The sequence below is a fragment of the Prosopis cineraria genome, unplaced genomic scaffold (genome assembly GCF_029017545.1).
Source record: "Prosopis cineraria cultivar Desert tree isolate PC_DT_omini unplaced genomic scaffold, ASM2901754v1 PC1551, whole genome shotgun sequence".
NCBI lineage: Eukaryota > Viridiplantae > Streptophyta > Magnoliopsida > Fabales > Fabaceae > Prosopis > Prosopis cineraria.
This window is the reverse complement of record NW_026556876.1, coordinates 1-17,538: the sequence shown is the minus strand read 5'-3', so window position 1 is coordinate 17,538 and position 17,538 is coordinate 1. Positions and strand designations below refer to the sequence as shown.

Below are 17,538 nucleotides of genomic sequence, written 5' to 3'. Positions count from 1 at the left end.
TTCTTGATATTACTGAAAAAACTCTTTATTATCGATAGTGGTTTGCTCGGGTGGAAGAAGCCTACTTTTTTTTTTTAAAAAAAAAAATAAGGTCAAGATTTGAGAATTGGAACCATGTGATGAGTAAAAAAAAATGAGAAGTTACCTTCAATTGGAAACAAGAATAATCAAATTTGATCTGATTGTATTGGATATCAATAACTGTGCAAGGGAAAATTTTTTAGCTTTCCATAGAGATGACAGTGGGCTGCAATAATTTAATTTTTTTCACTTTCAGTTCTTATTCGTCCCTTTCTAATGTTTAGTTTTATACCTATCTTGAGATCAGATGCAGCGTATTCAGTTATGATATTCTATATATTATCGAGGAAAAACATAACAACATAGCCGTTGCATTAATATCTGAAAAGACCATATATATTATTATATTTTTTCTGCGAACGACTATATTATTATATTTACTTTTAGAACAATAATAATTATACATCATATATACACAGAAACTGTGATGGACCCCTTCACAATCATTATTCGCAATTTTTAAAATGATATTGGGATCCGTATGAATCCACCAATAATCCAATAATTAATTGAAGAAAAGAAAACAGTAAGCTCCAATCATGAATATGAAAAAACACTGTCCAAAAACTAGATGGAAAAAGGCCCCACCAGAGTGATTATTAATTTCTCTGTATTCACTAACTTGCTCAACCCCTAACCACAAATAGTCCTGCGTCTGTAAATGTTAAAATATATAAGTGCACATGGTACATATATTGGATCTATTGCTGGTAAAAAAAAAAAAAATTGGATCTATCTCTTTTGGGGAAGTCCTTAAAATGCGTTTTTGGAACCATGTGGTATTGAAAATGACATGCTTGGACTTATTTCTCTTCATCATCATATATATTAATGTCGCAAGTAAGACAAACTTGTTACATCGCTCTGTACTCTGACAAGGAATACTATGAAAGTGACTGCCCTGGCTCCCAACATCTTTCAATTAAATTAGGGTTTAATCACTATTAATTAGACGTTCACTGGGATTGTAATTAATATAGGCCTGGTTGCATGTTGAATATATTATATATATATATATATAAAGGTTAGTTAACTAATTTCACATTTGATCATACTAATTAACGTGCCCTACTGAAAAATACATTTTTACATAGATCTGCCAAAATTCAGAAAAGGGTCACACTTGGTTGGCATGGATTCCTTTTGTTTTTTGTTTTTTTTTTTTTGTTGGGGAAAATTAGTACCAGACACGAAGATATGTAATTCTTCAACCAGTCAAACAATTAAGTAAATGAATGTTGTTCTTAGTTACTATCACAGTCATCTGCGCGCGCGCATATAGTTGGGCTTAATTCTATTCATCCTGATAACAGCGTCTGCAATATATATGTTGTTAATTTGGTAGTCTTTAAGGTAGAAGCCTCCTCTCGTTTAATGGTCCAAAGAGAAATATTTTTAGACAAAACTGAAACTACTGAGTTTAACATAAATTACTTGTAGGCAAAACTATTTTTCTTCCTGTAGTTATTGTCCCTAACAGAAACGCACAAAAAGGGTCTGATAAAACAACTCAAGGTTGCTTATGAAGTGGTTGAATCTGATGTAACCGACGCGGAGACATCGTATCATGGAATCAAAAAATAATAATGTTGTTATATATGGTCAAAATGGACCCAACAAGAAGGATCAGGATAGAGAGACTCTGAGAGAGAGAGAGAGAGAGAGAGAGAGAGATTTCATAGGCAAATTAGAGGACCTTAACTCAACTACTGGCAGTGGAATGACGACCCCATAAAGAATCAACGACCCATATGTAACTTATCCCTTTGATATTATCCAAAACTCGCGCTCGTGTGTTGATTTTTCTGAAAGTCTCTGAGTGTCTGTGTCCGTACTCGCAGAACTTGTGTTCCTGTGTAAACGAGTGAGATTATATAATGGAGGTGGCTAGAACTTTTATGGTGGTCCATTAAGGGGTCCTTATGGTCCCAAACCCTAACCCTAGTTTCTTTGCTAGGGTTGCACCCGCTTGTGTGATTGGGGCCACAGCCATGTGAATTCCTCATGGGCTAGGCGGAGTTTCAGTCTTTTGTGTTGATTTTGATCTTTTGTTTTCATTGGTTATCTACTCAGAAAAACCTTAATCTGACACATGACTTCCATCCAATAATGTGTTTCATGCAGCATCAGTTTCTTGAGTTGACAAGAACCAGTAACTCGGCGGTAAAGAAGGCGGAGGACAAAAAGGCAGACGCTGAGTTCTCGTATATATGCCTGCACTTTTCTTCACACACACACACACACACAAAACAGACCGTGTCTATAACCCTAGTGAAGCAAATCCAAATGTCCCCATGATGATTTTGTTTGTTGCCTTTGGTCTCTCAGGTTGCATCTGTATTGTATAACGGAGTTCTTAGGGTCGCAGTTTTGCTGACAAGACACTCTTACTTCATCTTCTTTCATGCTGCCACCAACCAAGGTTACTGTCACAAATTAACACTCAAGTCTTTTTCCTGTTGTAAGTACTACATCTTCTACTGCTGCTCATTTTCTCACATGCCAGTTTAATTCGTCTAATAACTAAAATTACCCAAAAATTGGGACGTGTCTATTTGTGTGTTTTAAAATAATGTTTTAATTTCCTTAACTTATGATAGGTTTTATTTTACTTTTGTCCATAAGTTTCTGTTCCAATGTTATCCTTTCTCTTCTCTCTCTCTCTCTCTCTCTCTCTCTCTCTCTATATATATATATATATATATAGTATTAACAAAATAAAGTGTATCTTTTTGTAAAATAAATTTTTTGAAGTACTTTAATTTACTTCAGAGTTGTTTTAAAGAATTAGTTTCGTCAATCCTTAGAAATAAAGTAGTATTATTTACTATATGCATGTGATGCCTTCCAAAACAAATTAAATGTCACGTTTGGTAACAACCTAGACCTATTTGATTTAAGATGACTTCATTTTGGTTTGGTTTTAATGTTGGATTGATTCAGTTTGGATTTAATTTTGTCATACTAAAATAATATATTTTTGTGAAAAAAGTTACGATTGTTAATAAATTAGATTTTAAATTTCACTTACTTTTCAAAATAAAAATTGATGACATTCATACAATCACTAATTTATTCACACATGTCACTTAAATAAAAGATTTAAAATGTATTGGTTTTCTCATGAAAAACGGTATTGAATAATATTGGAAAAAAGTATTAGCAAAAAAAATTATATTCAATTTTTAATATATTAGGTTCTACATTTTTAGATAATTTAAAGTTGTATAATGTTGGAAAGACCCAAGAGAGCTAATGGATATGGGTCATTGCCTTCCAATAGAACATTGAATACATTTTTGGCAAGGGAGACTCAGTTCAATTCAAAATGAACCCAATTGAACAAATCGGACAAAAAAAAAAATCAAATGATCTTGACATTATAAAAATTAACCAAATATTGTTTCTAATTAGCTTTGTTTAATTTTATCAAGTTCAATTGGTTATGTTTAATTTGCAACACCTTAATATATGACACAAATAATGCAACTATCACATGAAATTCTTACCTTGCATATAAGATGCGACCCGAAGTCCATGTCACACCCCAAATTTGTAAAAATAAGCAACAACATATTTATAGTTCAAGACAAGGACGTAGCCATAGACTGTTCTCCAGCCATAGCCCATTTTGCTGTTAAAGTGAGTTTCAATAAAATAATCCCAGCACACCAATCCACACTTATTTGCAGGTCACAATGTCATGAACAACGTGGATTGCAGAAACGCTTTGATTTGATCCAGAAATAAAGGGATATGCAATGTAGAAACTAGGAAAAGCTTCACTTTTGTATCATTCATTCTAGTAAAAGTGCTTTCATAGATATTTCCCGCGTTCAGTATCTCTGGTAAGCAATGTAGCAGAATCAGATGAAAGTGGATGAAAACAGAAGGATTGAAACAAGGTAGAGTCCAGCATATAAAGAAACTAGCTATTCATTACCACGTATCAATTTTTGTTCTTTGCCCATTTACACTGCAAAAAATTGAGTAGAAAGTGAGCTTGAACTTCCCCACACCCACCCAAACAAAATTTTAACTATTTTCTGACCATAACATTACAAAGCCCAAAAAATAAAATAAAAAAAAGGAATAGAGAAGGCAAGCTGTTCCCTCATCCTAAAATTATCCCTGCCCCTCTTAATAAAGATTTTACAATTGAATGCCAACGAAAGAATGAAAAAATAACTTTACAGCAGGGGCGAGATGTTGGGATTCAATCCAATAGATAGAAAAAGAAAAAAATATGAAAGGATTTACAACCACCATAGCAAGGACTATGGATCCCCAAGGGGCATGATTTCATTGCCCCAAAGATAAACCAACATAAAAAGCTTACTAAACTTCCTATCATGCCTACTCTTTTAAAAATTGGAAGGCTGGATTCTCAAGAAGTTCCTCTGCTGCTTTCATGTCTGAGAATTCCTTCGATTGCAGTGATGTAGAGAGGTCATCCACGGAGAAAGGGATACTGTAAGAGACAAAAATTAATAAACTTTTAACCAATTAAATTACATATAAAATTTTCCCCATCTAAGAGAATGGAGAGGTAAAGTTGCCACTAATCTGTAGCTCTCAAGCTCAAAAGGCAAGAAAGTTATAGCATCTCCTGAAGTCATTGCACGTACGAGCACTCTCACCTGGAATTATCATCCAGCAAGAATGAATCACTAAGAGCATTATTGGAGTCCTCGGCCATAAGCACCCTCATGCTTGAAAGGACCTGACGGAAAATTGGAAGCGTGTTAAATTTAACCAGGCATTCATATCTTCTGCTGCAAATTAGACAGTATTAAAAAAAAAAAAAATCTTACATCTGGGGATACACTTCGAGTATTATAATTAGCATCCCAATAAAGTGTACATATTCTATACAACTGCTGGACACTCAGGATCTGGTGTCAGGAAAAAGAAAAAAGGGGGGTGGAGTCAGAAACAAAGAAAGACCCATTCATAAGGAGTAAGAGCACAGCGATGTGCTTTCGTGACGATGCACCAGACACAAACTTTATCAGAGTTTGGGATGAAAAGACTTACAGGGCACAAATCATTGGTAATTTCATCATAGGAAATCCTGTACTTCTGATGAATAACCTGGATATAAAAATGGCATCAGTTAAACCAAATAAAAGTAACAAAGACATGCATGGAATGCGATCACTTCATGTCAAGTTTCTCAAGAACGAAAATAGAAATAAATGTTTTCTTGTTCAATTAAGACACTTGTCATCATATTCGTTATAAATAAAACCATCGCAAAGGCAGATGCTACAGGCCTCCATATAGACCAGATTAGCATAAAAAGTTTACCAAGCCTTTTTTACTGTCAAAGATGCAATTACCAAGCCTTAATGAAGATCTATACCAAAAAACATGAATACAACCACCTCATCACCGCCTAAGTTGGAGGCTCAACAATTTCACCACAAAGGATTATCTCATTTTAGCCTCTTCAAATTAGCAAACACACTGCAGTAGTTTATAAATTAATTAGGTTGGATAACTGCCATGGTTTAAAATCGCCATTGCCCAGTAAGCAGGCTTGACCTTTGCCTTCTCAACATGTCTCATTGCTGTCCTTGTTTGTAATAATCTGGGCATCTTAAAATTAAAAACTAAACAGTAAGTCTCATAAATTTGTTCAAGCATAATATTCTTCTAGAATCGAGAAAAGATGTACTCTCTCACAGTAAAGAACGAACAGTAAATCTAATTCTCCTTGAGTATGAAATCATGAAATCTCCCTTAATTAATATACTTATGATGCAGGAGTATAAGCAGATGCCTTTCATCCTTTACTTTGACTATATTTATCCTATCGTAAAAATCAGTTGCAAAATTCTCAGAATTATGAACAAGATTCATAGTAGATAAACCTTTAGATTATCAATATAATGAAATGATAGCTAGAACAAAGTAACGTTGATGTGAAACTGCATCATATAGAAAAAACAAGATACACTTACCAAGAACCCGACTGCCTGTCTTATGTGCTTCAGCTCATCCCAAGATGATCCAGCGTACTGCAAAATCCAAGGCAATTACTTGGAAATCAGAGCCATGAACCATCATGGAGATCCGTAAACCAGTCCAAAAGCAACAGTTAGCAACTATAGGGCATCACATCACTTTGTAATGGCCCAACTACACAATATAAAACAAGACCTAATAGCATAAGCAAGCAGCAAAGAGTAGTATTACATATGCTATTCATTGCACAAATCCACATACTGTCATGTGTTTAGTATATCAATGTAAAACACATCAAATTGCATAACAAGTGTAGATGAACAACAAAAGTCTAGTCAGCACAAAATTCAACTGTTGGCAAAAATACTAGTGATGTTAACAAAGGTTTGAGGTAACATTAGCAAAATGCAAGGGAAAGGTGATAGTGGTGGTGGCAGCCGTGACAGTGGTTTGCTTGTAAGTATGGTGTTTGTGGCTGCAACAGCAGTGGTGGATGAAAAAATGGTGATGAAAGCAAAGATGGTATCAACAATGACAGCTGGTGATTATGAAAACAGAGTATAATGATATATTAACAAATGGAAACAAAAATTTAGTTTTTATATTGAAAACTTTATATAGTTCTTATCAGGGCCTGCCTTGCATCTCAGGTGTATAATGTTATATAGTGATAGCCATAAAAAAATTGTGACTACTCACTTTTACCTAAAACTGTTCTATCCAATTTTTCATGGGGAATCAAACGGAACCTAAATTAATGAATGTAACAAGTAAAGTTAACAGATCATGGTAAAAGCCAACAAATCAATCACCTCCTCCTTTGCTTGGCAGCACCATAGTTCCAATTCTGCTAATCCAGCTTTTACATATTCCCCATTGCTGAATGTGCAACAATCACGGCGTAGAAGAAGACTAGTAATAGTAAAATTTGTATATAGTTATTTCTAAGCATCTAAAAATAAAAAGCATAATGATGCAAATATTTATGTTAAAAGATGCATGTAAAAAACAGTTACCTATTGAAGAGTTGTACATTAATATATGAGAATGTTTGAGTAAAGACCTTTTGGATGAGGACAGGAGGTACCTGAATCGCAAAAGTGGACATCATGTCATTAAATTAAAAGCAACAATAGCATAAACAGAACGGGGATCATATAATTACTTAAATTCCTAATTAACAAGTTAAAATTAATTTTCTTACAAAATTCTCCTTCAGTGTACAGAGGAGGGTGTTGAGGGATTCAATAATACTCTGCCAGTGACCCATAGGAGAGTCTTTACCAAATGATCGTCCAGACCGTAACACTCCCTTTGATGTTCGTGGTGCCTGTATATTCAGTGATAAATTTGAACACGGGGCATTACTATAAACATATGTAGCTCAAACAGAATGTAGCCATTGGATATTCAGAATGCTTTCAAAAGTTTCTAGAAATATCACAGAAAGGCAGGGACAGTAGCTGCATTGGAATGAAAAATGAGCTCATATGGAAAAATACAAGGCCACAACTTTATCTATCCTTTAATGATTGGTTTAATGCCAACTTAGTTAAATAATTGTTAACTCAATTTCAACACACCTGTATACATAATGAAAGGAATGGTGTTAACTCCTTCTTCAAGTTGTCTCGAATGATGCCATATATTTTCTCCACATATGCTGTGAGCTGCTGCTTAAAAAGTAAAGCAGGGTATTTAGCCTCTACCTTGCGTACGATGTCCAATGCAGGGGCAGCAAGGTGGGCAGATGAAGGGGAAGAGCGAAAACCCTGCAATTTATCCATACATAAGCGAAATTTTATAAGCAGGAAGAAACATAAATCAAGTTAAACAAAATGTAATAAAGATTTGTTACCATAGCCATTCTTCCAAAAAGGGATGTTGGATTTGGTGGTTTTTTAACCGGAGTTGCATCACTTGTATTACCAGGTTTTAAACTTTCTTGGAGCAAAAACAATAATGTGGACGTATTTGTCAGCCAATAACCCATAAGATCATTGTCATCTTGATTCTGGACAGTAACAGAGAACAGAAAAGAAGAAAGACAAAAACTAGATTTAGACAAGTGCTCCAGTACCAGAAATAGGACCATAATAAAAATATAAAATATCACAAGAGAATCAGGACCACATATTTCAACAAGCAAAGGAACCACATGAAAGATTCATTGTTTAGTGCTTAAGCATATGAATGAGTTTAAAAAAAATCTTTAAAGAAAGATGGCTGAAGGAACAATGAGAACAATTAAAGAACGAGTAAGCCAGCATTCTGGCATGCATGCATGTTAATTTTACAGTTTTAGTACTCAGGATCTAAAACAGAAAATAGTCTTGCAACATGAATTTAAAGGCAAAAGTACAGAACATATAATATAAGAGAAAATAAACTGGTCATGAACAAAAGCTGTGATCTGGGAAGGTAACACAATATTCATTTGCATATGATAAAAAAAAAAAAAACGTACAGCTATCCATCAAAAGACTTGTTGAGTTTATCTTTCAACCCACTAGGCTATGGCAGTGTTATTTAGAGTACCATATTAGGGTTAAGACACTTTGGTTTTATGTGAATTTCAGTCTGCCATTGTTTTAAATGCCCTTTTTCTTTCTTTCCTTCTTTCAAATATGATACCAATAATTCCAGACAACCCACAGCATTCGTTACGGCCAGATGGGGGGAAAATCCTTCTGTTGCTGTAGGGCTGTACAGCAGTGCATCTTGAGTAAAACCACATGATAATAATCAGTGCTACTATAAACTTGAATGCAATTCTCAATATAATCAAGTTCTTAAGCAAGCTTTATAGCACCCAAAAGCATTAACACCCAATTGTTTATCGATTTGTTGAAAACTAAAATAAGCACCTAACAGTACATTTTTCAAAAATCAACAGATTCTCTTATATTTTACAGCATTAAGAATTTAAACATTATAAAGGATTGCCAAATGCCAGCAGCAACAAGTTTAAGCTAGATGTTCCTCTCCCACCATCTTTATCACTTAATCTTCAAAACCCACAAACTCTACCCGATTAGGCCTGAAAGTGTGGTAAAAATAGGCATTGGTCAAGGATATTCTTAGGGTGTTGATTTAGAGACTAGGGACCAACCCTAGATGTGAATATGTATGCACGGAAGGGGAGATTTAATTACACCGGATAGAGTGAAAGGGGAGATTTAATTACACTTCTAACTGAAAGCAACAAACTGATAACCTAATCAAACAGACAGACAAACAACTCATTATTCCTATCGGTTAACAATCCTTCACCATGATCATTCTATCCACAGTTACCCTTATCTGCAGCTAACATCAGATTACCCACAAAGCATTATACAACTAGGCTCATAGATAAATACAAGCACGAAGCAGAGTCTGGCTTAAGTTGCAAAACATCATAGAATTTTAATATCACCTCCACATTCTGATATGCACATTTCAATATCTATGATATTCAACCAAGCATTTCCATTTTATTATTGTTTCTCCTAAAATATAATTCAGAATAAAGTAATGCAGTCACCTCAATTGCAGAACCAATCATCTGGATGAGGCGATCAAATACACTTGTCCTCTCAGCTTCAAATGATTTCCAGTGGAGAAGACATTTGTAAATGGTAAATGCAGCAACAGGCTTCCCATGAGTAAACCCAATATTTTTTTTAACACAGTTGATTAGTGCTTCAACATTCTCCTAAAAAAAAAGAGTAATAATTTATTAAACAGTTTCCTTTCTGAAAAATAATGTACAAAAAAGTTTTTAGCAAAAAAATAATGAAAAAGACTACTTCAAGGCACTCACATGCTGACGTTCAATGAATGATCTTCTTAATTTGCTATCAGATTCGGTACCAAACTTTTTAACTGGTGTTGTAAGAGTCTGTGCTTCCTGCAGAGACAACTAATTTTAGATGGCACTAACAGCAAACAGTATCTAAAAAGAAATTCTAATTATTTTGAAAGAAAATAGATAGAAAGAGTAGCAAACAGTGTACTCACAACAGCTTTTTGCTCTTCCATTGCATGGTGGCCATTTTCCAACTCTAGAGATGGAAAAACCAATATCACAAGATGCGCATACAGAGACAGGTAATCAAGAAAGATGTAATTTGGGAAGCAGAAGTTACCTCATCTGTAGGGGTTGTTGAGAGGTGCTCTGACATTTTCTTTACATTTGAGTTTGGCAAAGATTGTTGCCGAAGAATCTGATTTTCAGATTCAACATCGAAAAATTTTTCTTCAAGCCTATCAATGTGAAAAGAAAAGGTGAAAAGCAATCTCGATTATCAAGACTTCAGAACCAAAAAAGAGTCTGGATGGCTACAATTTGACCACTGACGCTGAACACAAGAAATAGCCTGTATGATATAAATCAAATATATATCTGAGATTGAAATAGCTTAATCACAAAGAAACCTTTGCATAGCAGTCTTCAACTGGATTATCTTTGATTCTGCCTCCAAGGCTTGCTTCATTCGTTCTTCACTAATTTTGTTTTGCCTCTTCAAATCTTTTTTCAGTTTCATCAATTTTTCTTTTCAAGTGAACTCACCAAGGTCTGTACCAGATTCCAGAAGGCACCATATTAATTAGTAAAAAGAAATGGCCAGCTACCTTTCTCCTAGTTATGAGATTTATTCTTGAGACGTATCAGAACCCAAAAAAAAAAAAAAAAAACTGTTTCTTGTGACACAGTTCAGATATCTATGCCCAAAGCACCTCACCTTGAGTTTCTTCATTTTCACTAGTGAGCTTCTCCAGCAATGCATTATCAACAACTGGAATCTCCTGTATCACAGGAGCTCTCTCTGATTCCCTTCTTGCAGGCCTCGCGCTCCTTTTCAAGCTGTACTTTTGTCTCTTTAAACTGAAGTTGCATCTTTTGCAAGCAGATTGTAATCGTTCATTTTCTTGTGTTTTTGCTTCTTCTATGTCAACCTACATTTGTTAAAAACAATGAACAAAAAAACATTTGAATGTTTTGCAAGCAAAACATGCTGTCCTTTGACATTTTTTTATAACAAAACACTGACAAATATCTCTCTCAACAGTTGCAAAGATCAAGTTTATTCAGCTGGCAAAATTTTCTGAACCACTATCAATTTAAAAGCAAATAAATCATACTACTACACTGTTCTATTATTCAAACTAAATAATTTGTAACAAATGATGCTGTATGACTACTACACTAAAACAATCTCACTAGCAAACACAATTATTACCCTCAATCGTTTCTCCAACTGCAACCTCAATGTAAGATCTTCAACTTGCTTTTCAAGCTTATTTTTGGCAGCTTGTAGAGCTCCAGTTTCCCTTGCAGCCTGCAATAAAAAGCAAAATACAAAATATACAAAGTCCTAAGCACAGCAAAAGAAGTGGATATAAGTGAACAGCTAGAAATCATTTGCATAAAATAAAGTGATATCCCCACCAATCAGCATACTCGACAATATTATAGTCAGGTAGCATCGCTTTATAGAGGCATCGTTTTAAAAGGTTGTAGTAGAGGGCAAAAATGTAACAAGGTGGATAAGAAAGTCAAGGAATGGAATTATATTACTCTAGGAACAAAAAGCATAAAAGTGTAACTATATATAACTTGATTGAGGATTGAAGAGAAAATAACACATTTAGGCGAGGGCTGGAAAGACCTATGGCTGGAAGAGTATGGATGCCAGATTGTTCACATTCCAGTGCTAGTGGTAGCATATAAAGCACGGAATTTTCAAAAAAGTAAACAACATATTCGTATCCGATATGATATTTGTAGGATACTTATGCATACATCTCAGACATTCTAACATTTGTATATGATATTTTTTTTTCAATAATTTTTTATTATTCACTTAAAAACTTGAAAAAACACTTGACATTTCAGTTAATTAATATAAATATCCTTATATTACTTTAGAAATTCTTGTTTAAAAATTAAAATACCTATCCTTATATCATAAATGTTAAAATATATATTATAAATATCCCCGTACCCGTACCCTAAAATTTTGAAAATTTGCCATATTTCCATATCATGTTTGTATCATATCGGATACTCATACCTGTATCTATGCAACCTACTGGTAGCTAATAGCTTCAAATGCTATAAACTAAAGCTTAGTTTAATGTTCTTGGAGTATATGTGGGCTTTGAAGATAACAGGAACCTAACACAGTTCTCACGGGCAAAGTACTGCTAGGTATCAAAACTTCACAGGATTTCCTTAAGATAAAACAGGCCCATAACCATAACTCCTCAATACACTTCACAATTCATTCAATTCCAACCTCACTTCAAATAACTACGATTTTGGATCTATCAATTTTATTTACAAATTTACCATAGTATCTCATCTATATTATTGATTAAATTGAAATTAAAGGACAAGGACAACAAAGAGTGGTTACCATCTTGAGCTTTCGTAATTCACGCCGAGCGACTTTTCCTCTCCATGCACACGTGTTTCTAATTGCTGCTTTCTTCAAATCCATAAAATGACAATGCCAAGTATTTACGGCAATGGCTCTGCAATACACAATGAAATTGGTGTTGCAAGAATTCCACATAAAACCAAAAAAACGTTTATGCCATCAAGAGAAAATAATTCTTATAGACTGTGTATCAAACTAACTTCTCTGCACAAACTATCATGCATATAGATGTATATATGAATATAGAGACAGATTGAAATGGTGCTATGTATAAACATCATCAGTAGTGATGGCATTTTTTCAGCATATATCCCCTACCTGTTAACAATTGCTGCCCTAGTCTGCCTCCTAAAGCGTAGTTCAGAACGAGAAACCATCCCCCGCATACCAGTCTGAATAGAAATGGCAGAGGCATACAATTCTTTGTATGCCTTCCTTGCAAAAATGCATGCGGAGATTCTTCTGAATTTTCACACTAGAAGCCTCCTGCCGCATTCCCTCATAAACATGCCGAGCAAGTTGTCCTACAATCAGCATTGGAAACTTGTGAGACTTCACAAGTCCAAAGTTGTAAGAAAATATTTTGAAAAACATAAGCAGAAACCTCATGCAGCTTGAATCTGTACAGCAGACAAGCAAAGCAAGACAAAACTTCGGCGCGCCAAAAAGGAACGAACTTTCCTCTGAATAATGCTCGCTGACTTTCCCAAGATCTCAGTCCTCTGGGTATCAAGTTCTGCCATTTGCCCAGCTCGAAGAAACACCTTTGTTTTACCAATCTGTGGCAATACAAAGAATCAGTGAAATAACTCACCAAAAGCAATTATTAGTATTGGATAACAAAGCAGAAACAGTAAACATAATTAGCATCAAGTGTAAATGAACATAACTAACATTAGAATTCTTGCACGCTAGATGAACACACAAGAAGGAGTTATTCCTAAAGATATCCTATATTTTCAAGTTTTCCATCCCAAATATATGCAGAAATGGTAGAAAAGCACTTATAGGAGGTGTAATGTGAGAGGAAAGAAAAAGACAGGTTACTAGTGGTGCCAGCAACAACTAGTTGTTGATAAGCTAAGTGGCACACCCTGCAGTATGTTACTAATAGTTACCTGGTAGCCTTGAAGTCCAACCTTCTCTAGAATCCTCTTGCAAACCGTGATCTCATCAGGACTAATATAATTAAACATGAAATAAGTAAGGGACAATGGGAAAAGAACACTAGCTTTCCTGAAAAGAAAGATGACCAAACTTCATACCTTCCATCCAGAGCTTCAGGTGCAAGAAGGCCAATCTGTCTGCAAACTCATCAAAGGTTTTTCTAGTAGGATATCCAGCACAGCTAATCCTTATCGCCTCCATAACTCCCTAAAATCACACACATACAATGTAGTAAGCATAAACCAACATAACCACACAGCAAATTAATTTACATGACCAATTATATATATTTAAACCAGCACATGAATCATAGCTGTCTTACCCCACAACGCAATTGCTGCTGCAAAACATTTATGCTCAAAAATTGCTGGCTTAAGCAAATTATTGGGTTTTACACACCGAATGTAGTGCGCGCTCGGTGGCACTAAGAGTTTCAAGTAGCGATTGCAATTGTTGCTGTAGCACACATGAAGGAGGATTTCCAGAACCAAAAAGTCAGCAAGCAAGATGACCAGATTATTTATCAAATTTAAAGAAAAACAACTAACCTTAAATCGAGAACCTATTGAAGAGAACTTTGATTGTTTGGATGATTCTTCAGGGGCAGGGGGAACAAACCGATACAAAGGGGCATTTGGAAGCATTAAGAAGTGCCTGATGTTCTGCAACAACATAATCTTTGTTCTTGTCCAGGAACAATTCAGTTTGATAAGTAACCTGAAAGTGTCAATGATTAGGTGTATGATTTTCCAAAGCAGAAAAAAATCACACTAGCTTTCTGGACCTATATCCTACGAATTGAACGTCCTTACATTATCAACCAATCAATATAAAATATAAAACCTATACTAAGATGTACTATTTATAAGCCATGAACAATATGGCTCACTTCCTAATTCCTACTTTGTGCAATGCACAAGAAATGAGTCTAGTGAGTCTGAAAAAGTAATGACAATCCCAACTTACGTCACCAGCATAATGCAATATTGTGAAGTCACTGCGTGATAATTTGGGCTTGCTGAATCTTCTATGGTTTTTGAATGTCTGATACAGTTTTTGAGCAAAGTTTCATGTGTTGATCTAGGAAACATACTGCAAAATACACGAAACTGTTTGAGCACAGACAAAAAAGGCTCAAAAACACAAATAAAGTAAAATTGAGAGTTAAGCTACATGTCCTGAGATATCAAGACACAGACACGTTATAACAATTCAAAGGTACAGTTACTTACCAGGCTTCATCCAGAAGAGCAATAATACTCCAGGTTTCTGAAAATAACAGGAAAAATAAAAATAACAAACGTTATTTTCAAGGAAGAAAGAAAGGGATGAGCGATACATCCATGTGTACATGAGCTGCAAAACCTAGTCAGGCTCAGTTTCTTTTCATTCATTTTCAAGTTGTCATCAGAACCTAGTTCGTTAATAGTCAAAAGCCAAAATGAAACACATTTCTAATCTATTTGTGAAAACAATTTTCTCATCTCAATTTTTCTTTATATCATTATCACTATCAAGAAGCCATTACCCACAATGGAACTGAGGCTATGTAATCAAAGTTAACCATCTTTTATTGGGCTCTTCAGCCCTTTTGTCGTTATAGTATAGCCATTTTAATTTAAAGTAACACAACTAGTTTCATATTGTTTCTCTACCAATTCCAAAATCAAACTATTCTGGGAAGAGTCAAAACTGTAGTTAGTCAACTATTCCACCAAAGTATACCACCCTGAATGCAACTTCGGTCATTTTCACCAAAAGATGAAACTGCAGCTTTAACTTTTGTTCAGTTATATTTTACAGTATAATGAAGCTACAGAGTATTTAAGTTGCCCTTCAGGTAATATTCTACATCTTCAAACTAAACTGTGACAAATTTATAGCCCATCAATGGCACATTTAATGCATATTTTTTTTAACCAGCAATGAGCATATCATACAAAATATGACACAAGAGACTACCCCAATCAACGGAAAATTGTGCAGTCAGAAGGAAAACCTTTTCAATGAGATCCAGAATATCTTGATTGTCAACAAATTCAATGTAACTCCAATCAATCTCCTCTTTTTTGTATTCTTCTTGCTCCATTTTAAAAACATGCTGCAGAAAAAATATTTGAGCATTAAAAGAGCACATGTTAACTCAAAATTTGTGTTTCTCTGTATAAATGTAAGAAGGCTGATAAGATGCAAGCAACTCTAAAGAAAAAAGGTCTCTCTATCAGTGACCAACCTGGTTAAAATGTTGCTGAAGCTTTTCATTTGTCAAATTAATACAAAATTGCTCAAAACTGCAAAGTACAGAAAACAACCAGATATTACATAAGCTAAAATTATTCAGGGACACCAGTAATAATATGGAGAAAACAGCCCCATCATTCCAGACTACTGCTTAAATTTAATATACTTGTCCCCAAACCACCAACAATAAGAGTCTAAAATTAGCCCAACTATTGAACCTCCCAGATTCTGACATTCACAGAATGGTAAAGGTTTGGACTTTTCTTCACCTCATTTTATGATCAACGTCACACTAAGAATAATAACATTAATATCATGTCTTTGTGGCATTTCCCACTTGCGATGCAAAGAACCTGATTTGATATTGTTAAACTCCCAAGAACATAAAAGACATTAAAATGTTAACTCATACTAAAATCACATGCAATTTACAAAATAAAACATCCTTTTGAATGCAGATCTATAAACTACTCAACCAATCATAATTAATTGACTCCAGAAGCTTTGATGTTATTGAAAATTAAGGAGGCCCAACATCGTCCAAGGAAGAATCTAAAGTTATATTTGGAGGCTCCCTGTCTCAAATTATGGAAACTGGAGAATTTCAAAAAGCCGACAGCAACTTGTGTTAAATGCATGACTGATTGATGAACAAGCATTATATTTAATTCAAATTTTTGTTAAATGGGGAACTAAACCAACATTTAGAGATAACCACCAAAAATTTGCAAGTCAAAGGGCACAATGAGATGGAACTCTAAACAATATGACAACTTGAGAAGGAGACCAATGACCCCCAACAATCTGTAACATTCTTTGGGTTGTATTTCCCGGAGGCTGACTTATGACTAACCAAAAAAGGCATACCACTAAGCACCTGTTATTTTTGAAACTCTCAAACCCATAAATATCCAGCACGCCAATTAGGGACTTTGAATCAGGATCTTGACCAATTGAACTATTAATTTTCTCCACCAGCCTGCAAAAGCACAAAAAAAACTACAGAAACAGCAGTTTGTGCTTGATGAAAATTGACCAAAATATCCATATACTGTTATATAGCTTCAAACTAATACATTTTTTGGCAACTTGCTCACAGGCTTACCAATCAAACAGCCTAGAGTAAACAATTTTAGGCCAAGCATCTCGGCTAAGTGCAGCAGCTTCTGGATCCAAACATTTTATGATGGTTTCATCACGAGTAACAATTACACGCTTGCAAAGAGAATCTTCAAGTGCCTTTGCATCACACCTGAAGAATAATTATGGACTAAGGATTAAATATGGAAAGGATATGAATGCAAAACTTGTAAAGAATGAATCATTTAACATCACACAAAAAGCAAGGTTGCTTACATGAAAAGCTCAGCAGCAGTTTGTAGATGGAACATAGATTTTTCATCCTTGGGCATAGATGAGTCTATTTCCTTCCCTTTGGCAATTCAATGTTTCAAGATGCAAAATTGCAGCTACCACACGAAATATTGCATCCTGAAGAATTACAAGCAAAAATGGAGAAGACGATTAATGAAAACAGATCATTCTTTGTGAAATTCACCATGACCAAGAGAAACAACCCACAAATACCTGCTCCTCAGAACTCATTCCAACACATCCATTGCTCTTCTTGTGGCAATATATTCTTTACCTT

At 34.8% G+C, this 17,538-nt stretch overlaps 1 long non-coding RNA gene and 1 pseudogene across 1 annotated transcript; one reads left to right on the top strand and one right to left on the bottom strand.

The window, feature by feature from the left end:
- The first annotated feature begins 1,864 nt into the window (after window positions 1-1,864).
- On the top strand, window positions 1,865-2,544 carry LOC129300361 (uncharacterized). The gene is made up of 2 exons (XR_008590760.1): window positions 1,865-2,285; window positions 2,410-2,544. It is a non-coding gene; the product is annotated as an uncharacterized LOC129300361 (long non-coding RNA).
- A 1,457-nt stretch (window positions 2,545-4,001) lies between these two features.
- LOC129300360 (myosin-6-like) lies at window positions 4,002-17,492 on the bottom strand (annotated as a pseudogene).
- Between the last annotated feature and the right edge of the window lie 46 nt (window positions 17,493-17,538).